General features: G+C 36.0%; 1 pseudogene; it reads right to left on the bottom strand.

Annotated features, from left to right (window-relative positions):
• Positions 1 to 525: 525 nt before the first annotated feature.
• Positions 526 to 12342, bottom strand: part of LOC129506183 (ATP synthase subunit f, mitochondrial-like) — a 34466-nt pseudogene continuing 22649 nt past the window's right edge.

The raw sequence follows: 12342 nt of genomic DNA, 5'->3' as shown, positions 1-12342 counted from the left end.
TGATCATAAGACAACAGAATTTTTCTGTCTACACAATCCAGCGATCTTGAACAGGCAATTCCTAAAATACTAAACATGTCACACAATAAAACAACATTGTCATCTGTGAACATGCCTAGTTCCTTCCAAAAAATATTTCAACATACATATTCAACCATCTTCCGACTTGGCTTTTGATTCTACTCTAAGGAAAATATATACCCCAAAAGGACCAAGCTTGAGATTTTAATTTATGAAGTAATCTTGCTTATAGCTCAACAGGCATCCCCCCCCCCCCCCCCCCCCCGGTGAAAAGGAAAACCAGGCAATACATTTCTCAAGACACTAGTCTGGTTAACTTTTTTTTTTTTTTTCCATCTACTAGTCATCTTTTATTGGCTGTTAATTCTCAGAATACAAAAGGGTTCAGGGAAAAAAAAACAAAACAAAAAACAAACAAACAAACAAAAAAACAAAAGGGTTCAGGAGTGTTGACCAAAGGTCATGGTCAGGAATGCAGAGTGTGCCCTTCACACTGGGCCCGCTTCAGCAGTACTTGCACAGCCGCTCATGTTTCAGTTCCTTGTAAGAAAGGCAGTAGTTGAAAAGCATGTAAATTGCCAGCACCATAGAAATCCCAGCGATGTTCCCCCTTTTTTACCCTGACATACTTGTTGTAATACCAGTAGTAACCTTTTTGAAGCACCCCAGCCATGCCTTTAGGGGTGAAATCCCACATCAGTATCCAGGTTGGCAGCTCTCCTAGTTTGACATCCATGAGCTACTTCTCTTTCAGTGGTATGACTGACCATCTCGGAGTCCTTGGGTGTCTGCAGTGAGTCTGGTTAACTTATAATTCTTGCTCAGTTTAAGGTATCTCTATGTTGGGAGTTCTCATGTGGCTTGATTTTTATTTTTTGGTTTGTTAAGCTTTGTGAACCAATTTATTGCTCAAGTAACTCCCTACCACAGAGGAGGGGAGGGACCTGGCTCTGAAGGGAATGAGTCTTGCAGAAGGGGCCTCTAGTTTTCCTCTTGGCCTTGTCTATGATGCTGACCTGTAGCCCCAGTGGGGCACACTGGGCGGACTGTTAATTACACCAGATTGGGCTAGGAAAGGGTGAAAGATCAGAGTGCACACAGCAATGTTGCCTATATGGAAAACAATCCCGGGGTCCTGCTTCCATGTGGGCAGAATATCGAGATGGGGGTGGGAGTATGTAAATCGCAATAGCTTGACAGAGTTAGCTTTTGAGAAAGTAAGAATTCATCACCATCTAACACAGAGTCCAAGAGGGTGTGTCTCCACAGGCAATTTCACATTTCTGGGTGTTAGGACAGAAGAGGACTCATTCGACAAATATTTACTGAATAATAAGCATGTGCTATACTCTCTTGCTACTTTAAGTGTGGTTCCTGGACAGGCCACATCCTGGACAAGCCACTTGTGACCTCTTAGAAATGCAAGTTCAAGGGTCTACCCCAGACCTACTGAATGAGTATCCTAACGTGATTCCTACATTACAGTTTGAGAAACACCACTAGACACCATGTTAGGTGATCTATTCATCTCTACCACTGATGTCAATTTAATATGTTATAATAATAAAAGTCCAGGTAACACACTTGCCAGAGCTTGCTTACGTTACAACTTAAGATATAACTCTAAATCACTGGTAGGAGCACAACATAAGTATTTATGTGATATGAAGTAAGCCAAAACCTTTTATAAAGATCTCATATGCAAGCCAAGAAAGAGCCTCACTTGAAGGCAAATGAGGATGCCTCAACCCACCTGATACAGGTAGACCAAGAAGACTCCCATTTCTACATTCTGTTTGGAAGAGTTTCCCATATATAAACTCTAGACACTATGAAGACCTACGAAATTGAGGCTGGTCTCATCTGGTTTCCAGCTGGCAATGAGAGAGGGCTAGAAGGAAAATTACCCAATTCATTTAGCCAGATAATTTATTTAGGTCTTTCACTAGTCTATAGCCCTTGCATGGGAGAAATCACATGAGGAAGATAAACATCAGGGCGTATGTCTCCCCTGATTTCATTGGACAGTTGTGTTACATTTTATCTTCATTTTCTGCTCTAATAGATGCTAGTAATATTTCTTGACAGGTTGTGTAGAGCCACAGATTTTCCAAAGCCAAATGGAAGTGACTTTAAAGATATTGTAGAAATTAATGACCCATGAGAGTTTTCTATGGACTTATATCTACTCTCCCTGGAGCTTCTTCCATGTCAATCTTTATCAACTTGTCTATTTCCCAGCATCTTACTTTTACATTTTTCTTTTAATTTTTAATTACAAAAGCATTGTGTAAATTCATGTTTTAGGAAAAATTCAAATAATACAAAAATATTATAGTAAAATAGTGAAAAATCTCCTTTACTCTCCTACCCAAGAGTAATTACTATTAACACTGGAATGAATTTTTCCAGACCTTATTCAAATTTATACTGCATATGCATATATCCACATATAGTAGTTTTACATACTTGGACCATACTATATTATTACTATGCAACTTTTTTTTTTTTGCTTACTTGCTTTTTTCCACTTTATCTTGGAGATGGTTCTCTCTTACCATATATTATATACGTATAATTTCTTTTCTTTTTTCAATATACATATAATTTCTAAAGAGTTGCATAATGTTCCATAAACTAGATTTATCCTGATTAATTTAATCATTCCTCTATTGATAAAGATTTAATTTATTTCCAATGAGTTTTTAAACAATTATAACAAATTTCTCAGATGGTAAGATGTAAGAGTAATATATGAAAATTAAGAGCTTTCCATATATTACCAACAATTAAAATATATCACCAATAATTAATATATAATTATTAAAAAGCCCATTCACAGTAATAGAATTGTGTGAGGACAATATGAAAAAATCTATAAAATGTATTGAGAAGTATAAAAGATCAGAATAGTGGAGACATATACCTTCTTTGTTCTTAGATGAGAAGACACAATGTTGTATCAACATTGCTGTATCAATTATCTCAACAATTAAACTTACAAAAATCAATGCAACCCCAAACAAATGATAGTGGGATAGTTTATATAACTTGACAAACTGGGTGTAAAGTTATTCTGAAACAGTAGTGTAAGGGATAGCCTAGCCAAGTAAATTTGGGGAGGAAAAAAAAGACACAGTTAAAACACCCTCAATTTTGGTAAGTAGCTCTAATATCAACACATTTTGCCCAGCACCAGAAGAATAACCATGTTTTTAAACTGGAAGGCTGAGAGAGAGTGAGAGAGAAAGACAGAGAGGGAAAGAGGGGGTGAGAGAGAGAGAGACAGAGAAAATGTACCAAAGTACAATTAATTTGCAAATCAAATTTCCAGAACACTATCACTGAAAAAAACAACCAGTAAAGTCAATATATTCTTTGTGACCAACTGCCAATTATAGTAAAAGTTAAGGAGTTATCTGAAAAGAATGTATGTCCTCTATTTATTGGCTAAAAATTTACATATGAGGGTGCCTAGGTGGCTCAGTCTTTTTTTTTTTTTTTTTTTGGCTCAGTCTATGTTAAGTGTCAACTCTTGATTTCGGCCTAGGAGATGATCTCAGGGTTGGGAAATAGAGCCCCATGTCAGGCTCTGTGCTGGGCATGGAGCCTGCTTGAGATTCTATTTTTCTCTCCCCTCTGCCTCTCCCCCCTCAAAAAACCCCCACATATATTCATGATCAATCTTGTTAATTTCATGAAATGAAGTATACATTTTTGAATCTACATAGTATATGTTGATTCCTAAGGATACGAGCATTTGAGACTTTCTTCAGTTTATTTTATTATAGCTATGATTAATTCCCCCTTTTTTCCTCACTCTGTCTTCATTATTTCTGTTTTAATTATTGTTCTTCTTTCTTTCCTCCCTTCTTCCCTCTCCTCTCTCTTCCTCTCTCTTTCTCTTTCAGTAAATCATTAACTTTTTTAGGGTGGAGGAGCAGAGGGAGAGCTTCTTGTTTATTTTTTTCCTAATAGTTTATTTATTTATTAGACAGAGACAGTAAGCAAAGAGCACAAGCAGGGGGAGTAGCACAGGAAATGGGAGAGGGAGAAATAGGCTCCCTACTGAGCAGGGAGCCCGATGTGACCTGGGGCTCGATTCCAGAACCGTGGTATCATGACCTAAGCCAAAGGGAGACACTTAACCGACTGAGCCACCCAGGTGCCCTGAGGGAGAGATTCTTAAGCAGGCTCCATATCCAGCCTGATGCAGGGCTCAATCTTATGACTTGACATCATGACCTAAGTCAAAATCAAGAGTTGGACACTTAACGGACTGAACCACCCGGGCACCCTTCAGTAAATTATTTGAAGCAAATCACAGACATTATGTCATTTCAGTTCTACTTTAGTATGCATCTCTAGATAATATGACATTCTCTCACATAACCTTAAGACCATATTTATACACAAGTAAATGTAAAATTTTCTTGAAATTGCCTAATACTTAGGCATCTGTAGATTTCTACAGTTTTTAAAAATGTTTTTGCATTTGGTTTTATAAGATCCAAAACAAGGCTACACATTATGTTTAGTTATCTAAAGTCTCAGTCTAGAATTGTCTCTCCTCCCTCACCTTTATTTTATTTTTTCAGGTAACTGACTTCTGAAGAAACCAAGTATAGTGTCCTATGGAAGAATGAACATTTCAGATTTATCTGTTTATTTCCCTGTTCTGTCAATTGATTTTTCACTTCATCCCTCATAATAAAGTTAACTTTAAAGGTCTGGTTAGATTCAGGTTCAATTCTCTGGCAAGAATACTTTATAATCATAACCTATCCTTTGTAACTGTATCATATGAAGAGGTACACGCAGCCTAAGACTGCTAAGATGCTAAGACTGATCAATGGGGCTGAGGCATGATCATCAGCTTCACTGTAAAGTTTCCAACAAAATTTTATCCAATGTTTTTTTTTCATCCAATGGTTTTATCCATTGATGGTTTTTGCTCAAATTTTTCCCAAATTATTCATTAGAGTTTTAAAATGCTGACTTTCTATTATTTCTTAGACTTTCATTTTGCGAAATTTTCCTATAACAAAAATGCTGACTTTCTATTATTTCTTATACTTTCATTTTGTGGAATTTTTCTATAACAAAAACCTTTCACTCATCCCCTAAGGCTATTTGATTACCTCAATATACAGTTCATACCAAAAAGACAAGGTGTTTAATCTTTCCATATGACTGACACCTTTTACAGTAAGAAGCTATTGTCCTAATTACTTTTCAATGAAGCCTTCCGGGGTGTTTTTTTAGCTTTCTCGTTTTTTGTTGTTGTTAGCATTATGGAATCTATGTAATCAGTGTTTTTCATTTGGTAGAAAGAACTACTATTTTTGATGCCAAAATCTTCCCATTCTTAGCCAAGGAAACTCCTTCATGTTTGCTCCATATCCCTTTGATATGATTCATTACTATTTTTTAAAGATTTATTTATTTAGGTATTTGAGACACACACACACACACACACACACACAGAGAGAGAGAGAGAGACACAGCATGAGCAGGAAGGACAGAGAGAGAGAATTTCCATCAGACTCCACAGTCAGCCTGGAACTTGACACAGGGCTCTATCTCACAACCCTGAGATCATGACCTGAGCTGAAACCAAGAGTTGATCGCTTAACTGACCAAGCCACCCAGGTACCTTGACCCATTAGTCTTTGATAACTCCCTTGCTTTCACGCACAAGACATTTGAGAGACATCTTATAAATTTCCAATCCCATGCCTGAAATCAATCATTCCTCCAAGGAGTCCTGATTCCTTATGATATTTAGAAATTACAACTTGAGAGCAAGAGATTTGTTGTGATTGTGCTTCATAGCTTTTTCATATTTTTTCACTTAATAAAGGTAGGAAAATTTGGGGCATCTGGGTAGCTCAGTGGTTGAGTGTCTGCTGTTGGCTCAGGTTGTGATCCCAGGGCCCTGAGATTGAGTCCTACATCAGGCTCCCCAGAGGGAGCCTGCTTCTCCTTCTGCCTATGTCTCTGCCTCTCTGTATCCTTCATGGATAAATAAATAAAATATTTTTAAAAAACCCCAAAAAACAAAAAACAAAGCTGGGAAATTTTAATTTTTTAAAAACAAAACAAAATGCTGAGTTTATACTGATATTTCAAATGTAATGTTACAAGATTTTATGTATGGCTATAATTAAAAAGACAAGAAATAACAAGTGGTGACCAGGATGTGGAGAAAAGGGAAGACTTCTGCACTATTGATGGAACATAAATTGGTGCAGTCACTATGAAAAATTGTAGGAAGTTCCTCAAAAAATTAAGAGAACTATCAAACAACCCAACAATTCCACTTCCAGGTCTATTTCCAAAGGAAAGGAAATCAATGTATCAAATAAATATTTGCACACCCTTGTTCACTGCAGCATTATTTACAATAGCCAAGACATGCAAACAACTTAAGTGACTACTGACAGATGAATGGATAAAGGAAATGTGGTATGTATGTATATACAATGGAATATTACTCAACCATAAGAAAGAAGAATATATTGTCATTTTTCAACAACACGGATGGACTTTGAGGATCTTTTACTGAACAAAATAAGTCAGAGAAAAACCAAAGCTGTCTTATATGTGGAATCCAAAAAAAAAAAAAAAATTAAACTCATTCATACAGAGAACAGATTGGTAGTTGCCATAGGTGAGGAGGAGGTGGGGATAATGGGTAAGTGGTCAAAATGTAAAAACTTCCACTAAGATAAATAAGTTCTGGAGATAATATGCACAGTATGATAATTATTGTTAAAATAAATACTTATTATATATTTGAAAGATGCTAAGAGAATAGATCTTAAAAGTTCTTATCACAAGAAAAAAAAACCTTGTAACTATGTGAGGTGATGGATACTAACTAAACCTTATTGTGGTGGTGAAGGGAAAAGGAGTGGTGAGGGGAGACATTTGTATCTTGTATCTGATCTTAGAGGGGAAGTTTTGAGTTTCTCACCATTAAGTATGAGGTCAGCTGCCAGTTTTTTTTTTTTTGTAGACAGTCTTTATCAAGTTGAGAACGTTCCTAGATATTCCTTGTTTACTGAGTTTTTACCATGAATGAGTGTTGCTTTTGTCACATGCTTTTTGTGTATTTATTGATATGGCCATGTGATTTTTCTTTTTTAACCTGCTGATGTGATGGATCATATTCATTAACTGATTTTCAAATACTAAACCAGCATTGCCTACCTGGGACAAATCCCGCTTGATCATGGTGTAAAATTGTTTTCATATGCATTTTTGGATTTAATTTGCTAAATATTTTATTGAGAATTTTTGCATCAATGTTCATGAGAGATATTTGTAGTTTTTTTACTGTAGCATTTTTCTCTGGCATTAATGTTGGCCTCATAGAACAAGTTAGGAAGTATTCCCTCTGATTCTATCTTCTAAAAGACATTGTAGAGAACTGGTATAGTTTCTTCCTTACATGTTTGGAAGAATTCACCAGTGAACCCACCTGGGCCTGCTGTCTTTTGTTTTGGAATGTTATTAGTTATTGATTTAATTTATTTCATAGATATGGATATCCTGAGATAGTCTATTTTTTCTTATGTGATGTTTGGCAAGTTGTGTCTTTTGAGGAATTTGTTCATTTCACCTAGTTATCAAATTTGTGAACATAGAGTTGCTTGTAATATTCCTTTATTACCATATTGATGTCCACAGGATTGCTAGCGATGTCTCATCTCTTACTTCTAATATTAGTAATTTGTGTCATCTCTCTTTTTTTCTTAGCCAGTCTGGCTAGGGATTTATCGATTTTACTAATTTTCTCAAAGTAAGAGCATTTTGGTTCATTAATTATCTCTATTAATTTCCTGTTTACAATTTCATGATTCCTGCTGTAGTTCTTATTATTTCTTTTCTTCTCCTTACTTTGAATTTAATTTGCTCTTCTTTTTCTAATTTTCAAAGGTGAAAGTTTAGATGACTGATTTCAGATCTATCTTCTTTTTTGAATATATGCATTTATTTAATACTATAAATTTTTCTCTCATCATTGCTCTTCACTGCACTGCACAAATTTGATGCTTTTCATTTTCATTTAGTTCAAAAATATGCTTGAATATTTAAATTTCCCGAGATTTATTTTTGACTCATGTGTTTATTCAACCAACAAACATTGCACTGAGCTTCTATCCTTTTTTTTTTTAAGATTTTATTTATTTATTAGAGACACACACACACACACACACACACACACAGAGGCAGAGACCTAGGCAGAGGGAGAAGCAGGAGCCCAATGCAGACTCGATCCTGGGACTCCGGGATCATGCCCTGAGCTGAAGGCAGCCGCTTAACCCCTGAGCCACCCAGGCGTCCCACTGAGCTTCTATCCTGTACTAGGTACTAAGGATACAAAGTTGAATAAAACATTCTTCTGGAGTTCTATCTAGTAAAGGAGAAGGATATGGGAACCATTACCTATAATGAAATATGTTAATACTTACTTGAGATAAATACATATTATCCTGGAGAGAGAGAGAGAGAGAGAGAGAGAGAGAGAGAGATATTAAATCTGCCCTAGGGAGTCAGAAAATGCTTTCTTAGCTACTCTTACTCAATTGTAACCTCGTTTCTTATTTTTCATGCAGGATTAATTTACTTCATTATCAATACTTCCATAACACTTATATATTTATCAACTATAGCAGTTATCACAGTTTACTACAGTTTGTTTATAACTCTATCATTCACATGAAATTGTTAGTTTTTTGAAAGCATGGTACAGATCTTCCTCATGTTTATATTTCTAGGATCCAACAGTGTCCATAATACAACAAAGTTCAGTAAACTTTCTTTTTTAAGGTTTTATTTCTTTGTGTGTGTGTGAGAGAGAGGGAGAATGGGTAGAGAAGGGCAGAGGGAGAGGGAGAAAGAATCTGAAGCAACCTCCACACGAAGCACAAGCTCAATGCAGGGCTTAATCCCAGGACTGCAAGATCATGACCTAAGCCTAAACCAAGAGTCCGATGCTTAACCAACTGAGCCATCCAGGAGCTCCTCGGTAAACTTTTTAAATAAATGTGTGCATGTATGGATGGATGAATGAGGTAATATATGACATTATTACAACTGTTGTATTGATAAAACTATATTATTTATCAACACAATAATTTGTGCAGATATTAGAGCTACAACTTGGTGAACATTAAAAAAGATAGCCTTAATTGAAACATGGATGAATATTAATGAAATATTAAAATTAATATCATTTATCTTAACACATTGTAGATACTCATTTCTATGTATGTCTTATAAAAACATTTACCCCTTTAAAGCAAATATTTCTGTTTGCAAATATTCTCTTATACTAAAAAAAATTTTTTTTTAAGATTCCATTTATTTATTCATGAGATACACAAAGAGAGGCAGAGGCATAGGCAGAGGGAGATGCAGGCTCCCCGTGGGGAGCCCAATGCAGGAAACCCAATGCAGGACTCGATCCTGGAACCCAGGATCATACCCTGAGCTGAAGGCCATCGCTCAACCAGTGAGCCCCCAGGTGTCCCTATATTAAAATTAATAAATAACTACTCTTGTTCACTGCCTAAAGTTGGAGGATCACCTGATTATATTTGAGGCTAACACAACCATTCAAGGTGACTATTATAACCCCAAGAAGATGAATTCAGATGCATTTAGAATGACTGCCTTTAGGAAAAAAAAAAAAAAAAACCAGAGTTGTGCTTAACTATACAGTGGAGGGAAATTTAGCAAAGGCTCAAAGGGTAAAATTCCAAACACTGACATATCAATATTCTACTATACAAAACACATCTCTAAGAATCATAACACATGCCATTTCTATGGCTTCTCTTTGGGAATGGAATTAACATTCTTGCACTAACTGGAAATGGCAAATTCTTAAATTGTTAATAGCTTCCCCAGGCTGCTGCTCCTCTGCAGTACATTTAGCTCCAAATTATGAAAATATTGTGATGTATGCTCATCAACCTATAATCCTAAATCTCTATCACTGAAAACAATTTTTGGACTGGGGATTAAACTACAGGGATCCACTTCTGAGCAGGAAGTATTTTAACATGGAAATCCATTGTACATTTTATACCTGTTTTCTTGAATACTAACAGACAACACATCTGGATTTTAGGCTTACAAAATCTATTTTGCTAAATACAATGTCATGTTTAGCATATAGTAAATCCCGCCAATTGTCATGGTTTCAGTACTAAGGAGGAGGAGTGATGGTGGCAAAAGGTGCCTATTGGTAACTAAGTATGTAACTGAAGGAGACACTGAATAGGGAAGGAAGAGAGCAGGTCCAAAAAATAAGAAAAAAAAGGAACTTATTACAAGAATATAAATGCAACAACCTTTAAGAAATTAAAGACATGAAGGCAGAGGGAATATAAGGTTAAGGATGTGTTCAGATGAAGTAAAAAGATGAAATTAATGTGGACAGTAAATCAGAGTTGAGATTTCCCAACTATTACTGCACAGAGAGAAACCTAATTTATATGTTCCATAGTATCCATGAGTAAAAAACAGATGCTCAGCATAATAAAAGCTTCTTACATGTCTTCATGAAAAGCCCACTGTGCGCAAATGGGGGTGAGTTGTATGTCATTTATGGAAACTTTTGAAAATCTTTAAAACAATATTACATATTGCTTGTAGATACTTGGATATGTACTAATAGTGCACAAAATGTGGAAGGAAAGATACATACCAACATTAGAATAGTGGTTAATCTGTAACATTCCATTTCTTTTTCAGAAATAAGACAGATAAAGCAAAAAGTAAACTTCATGGTACTTTTGAGTCTATCATTTTCTGTAGGTTTGAAGCATGTCATAAATATAAAGAAAAATATTTAAAGTTTACAGGTGAAATATAATGAGCATTTCAACAATCTCAAAGTAAATACAATCAGTACAAGGTCTTACAGCCTTTTCTTTTTAATACTTCTTGATGAAGACAGTTGAAAGAAACAGCAATAGCTGAAAAAAAAAGCAATTCAGTCTAAGCAATTTGGTAAGGTGGGGAGGTGGTCAAAATCATGCCAATTGAATAAATGATTCTTTGGTGATCTGGCCAACCCCAGCAATGGAGAGTACCATATTGGGTAAGGGGATGAACTTCCTCTCCTTCAGAAAATTCTCCATGAATGTATTTCTTCCTGAGATTCTGATAAGCAACTGTCAGCAGTGGGTTCAAAGTTTTATTCTCTGCCAACTACTTATTTCTTCTGTTAAGTTCCATGCCTGGATACTCAGCCAAGCTGGCATAGAACAGATGTCCTCCACAGAGAGTTGTGGAGCCTGACAAAGACAAGTGATTGGATGTAAGGCACCCCATGGCAAGTAGTACTGATGGCACCTGTGGGCAGGGATTGCCTGGACTCTACGGGAATTGAGGGAAAAGCATAGATTTTTTATTTTAAAGCACAGATTTTTATGAAGAATCACATCACTACTATTTTTTAATTTTTTCCAAATGAATGGTTTAATAAATAATAACTGTTATATTAGTGTATCTTTGTATGAAGTTTAATAAATGCATAAAACAAGAAGTTCAGATAACTACAGTAAATATTAAATAGAGTGAAATAGCACAGTCCTTATTGTATTCTTTATTACTGTGTTATTTTCATTGTAACACATCAGCAAATGAATAAACAAGTTCACTGGTACTGGGCATTTTAACTTCCACCTTAGCATTAGAATAATAATATTGCTAACAATTCCAGAAAAACAACCATAGTTCTAGAGATTTGAAAGTATCTAATATTCCCATAACTCTCCCCAACTCCTGTTATGAAGGCAAAGGGATGATGTTCCTACTTCCCCTTCCATGTGCTCTTTTTCCTATCAATTTCCAAGACTTTCCATGGTAATCATGCACACATATAGTAATTGGAAGTGGGTCTGTGTAATCTTCCTAGCTCCACATCCCTAACTATTATCTCTGGGAATGACCATAACTATACAAACTAGCTTTTCTAGGAGAGTCCTTTTATGAGCATTCAGACAAGTAGCTTTGCTTTGGTATGTTGTGGATGCTAGAGAAGCCATGAGGTACGAGCCTGTGTTGGAGCCCCAAGTACAGTCCCCTCCCCTTCAAGTCAAGTATCTACCAACATTCTTTCATAGGACAAAGAACCCTGAGGTCTGGACTATCAAGACGTGTCTCTAGTCTAGACCAATGGTTCTGAAAGTGTGGTTTTCACACCATCAGCATCAGTATCATCTGGGAACTTGTTAGAAATGCAAATTCTGACATGCAGAGAGTCCAAGATGGCAGAGGAGTAGGAGAACTTAGTTTCAT

Source organism: Nyctereutes procyonoides, unplaced genomic scaffold, assembly GCF_905146905.1.
Source record: "Nyctereutes procyonoides isolate TBG_1078 unplaced genomic scaffold, NYPRO_anot_genome, whole genome shotgun sequence".
NCBI lineage: Eukaryota > Metazoa > Chordata > Mammalia > Carnivora > Canidae > Nyctereutes > Nyctereutes procyonoides.
Note: the sequence above shows the minus strand (reverse complement) of the source record. Positions and strands in the feature narration are given on the sequence as shown.